This window comes from Amphimedon queenslandica, unplaced genomic scaffold (assembly GCF_000090795.2).
Source record: "Amphimedon queenslandica unplaced genomic scaffold, v1.1 AMPQUscaffold_13014, whole genome shotgun sequence".
Classification (NCBI taxonomy): domain Eukaryota; kingdom Metazoa; phylum Porifera; class Demospongiae; order Haplosclerida; family Niphatidae; genus Amphimedon; species Amphimedon queenslandica.
Window position 1 is genome coordinate 58,877 of NW_003546750.1, and position 2,647 is coordinate 61,523.

The following is a 2,647-nucleotide window of genomic DNA, read 5'->3' on the forward strand; positions in this document are numbered from 1 at the left end:
ACACTCTAAAATTTTATACCAGTATAGTTTTATTTATGTTAATAGTATGTATTATTAATAATAATTTTTGTTGTTGTTGTTGATGACAGATGCTATCAACGCTACACTCTCATTACATAAGGAGAGATCATTAACAGTTCCTGTTAGTCTAGAGGAGGAGGAGGAGGAGGATATCAATGAGGAAGGGATCCAGTCTCAACTATTCAATCATGTTAGGTGGCAGTTGTACATGTACATGCATTCACATGTTTAGATACAGTATTTAAAGGACACATACATGTACATGTAGCCACAAATTTTGCCAAATTGAAACATGTCAATCACCAAATGTTTAATGAAGTATGCATGTACATGTGTGGGTATTTACATGTACTGTACTTGAAGTACCCAGTTTTGGCTGTTGATTGAAATTACAATTACATTTTTACAATTACAATTATTTTGTTTACAATTACATGTTTATTATTTTTTTTATTTTAGACAAGAAGTTAATGACGGAATGGTTCAGATGATGCTTCAGTTTAAAAATGAAATGGAGGCTATGAACAAAGAAATGATGAGTGGAATGAAAGAACAACTTAAAGTAAGTAGTAAGAGAGAGAGAGAGAGATTTGCTTACTGTACAAGCATTACAGTGTACATGTACATGTGTACATGTAAAATGTAGCTTTTTATTACCCAAACCATGCGTAGGTGTGAAGCGAGGGTAATTTTTGATTTTGTTGTAATAATATAATTGGCGGTTTTTAATTTAATGATTTTTGTGTACACATACATTGTACGTGTGCATGACTGAGCTTGCCCTTAATGATTGGTGGTATTAATAATTTGTCAATTACCAATCACCAAAATAGAACCAAATTAAAGCGCCATATGGTGTATGCATGTACATGTACATGTAATTGATATTAAATTTTCATCTACATGTAATTGTGTATACAATTAATGTCCATTATTCTATGCATTATTATTTTATGGCATACCGTATAGTGTAAAATTTTGGAGGGCCATTTTGATAGCCATTTGCCAAAATAAAATTTGCCATTTTGAGCCATTGTACGCATGCTCAATGGTACGTGGCCACAAATTTTCCAAATAAAAATTTTCCAATCATCAAAATTTAGCAATTCGCCAAATTTCAGATTCTCCGAAATTTCTCACTATGCGGTAAAGGTATTTTGTAACGATTTTTGTAAAATCAGCTTAAAATTTTTGGAGGACCATTATAGAAATGCCTTGTACTATAGCCCATAATTTTTTTCCAAAAAATGAGCCCAAATCATTCCCAATTTTTATTCCCATTTCTGATACTGTACATGTACATACACATGCACATGTACATGTAATTCCAAAGTGTGGTTTTTCTTTTGTTGTTTAACTGCTTGAACATCAAATGCTCACTTCAAATAAAATAATGTTCAAATAGCTTAACTTGTTACTAGAGTCATCTCATCCCAAGGTTGCGAATTTAAATTCCAGTTTTAGAATTTTCAATTTCATTTAATCAATATTTTAGCCATGTTAAGAAATACATCTATATTAGTTCTCAGGCTTTAATTTGATCAACTTTAATTTCAAATTTGCAGCTGTCTTTTTCATTAGCTCTGGCTCATTGCTCCCTCTAGTTTCACTGATTAATTAATTCATACTTGTCATGTTTATTAGGGTCTTGTTCAAGTTATTACCACTGCTATTGCTGGAGTTATGCCTCACATATTACCTGTTGTCATGGAAACACTGTTTAAGAAAACATTAATCCCATTATTCCTGTCAAGCAATGTTTAGACAGTTAGATGAAGCTTTTCAGCAGAGCACAACTGAATGGAAGGACTACATGTAGTATCATTGTATACTTTACGTATAGCAGGTTTCTCGATAATGATTTTATTCTTTGTAGGAATACATGTAAATGTACATGTACCATGCCTTAATTAAATAAAATTATGTATTTTTAAATTGAATTGTAATTGTTTGCACTTTGACCTGACATAAGATAAATTCAACCTGTTGTTATTTTAATAATGCTAGCTGTTTATAACTTAATAGATATATCCCAGCTTCATGATGTAACAGATAGATCTGAGGATACAGCTGCTATCAATCAAATGTCAACTTCTCTTCAATCACTCATTTCATAATTTAATACAACCTCTTCTCCAATCCTTCCTTTGATTCAAGCATTATTACACACTGAACTCTCTTTTATTGCCAAGGTAAATCAATGTGTACATTGTACATTTGAAATAGACTTATTTATCTACATTGTACATGTATTGTACATGTACATTGTAATTTGATAATGATTTTAAAGGCTGCCAATTAGTGCATGTACATGTATGCAATAGTGTATCACAAGGTACAATACAGTATACACATGTACATGTACACAGGCTCCAAATAGGCTGCATATACGTATGTGCATGGGCCCTAGGATTTTTTTTTAATTTTATTTTGGTGAATGGCTATTATCAAAATGCCAAATTCACCAAAAATTCCCCCTCCAAAATCACACATTCAGTTATTTTAAAATGGACATCTCTTACAGTATGTGTCATGTATTAACCTTCTCTTTCCTAAGGTTATAGCAAGTTCCTGTTAAAGGTTGGAGTACATTAGGTATGTGTCAATATAATTATATTGTTCTCTG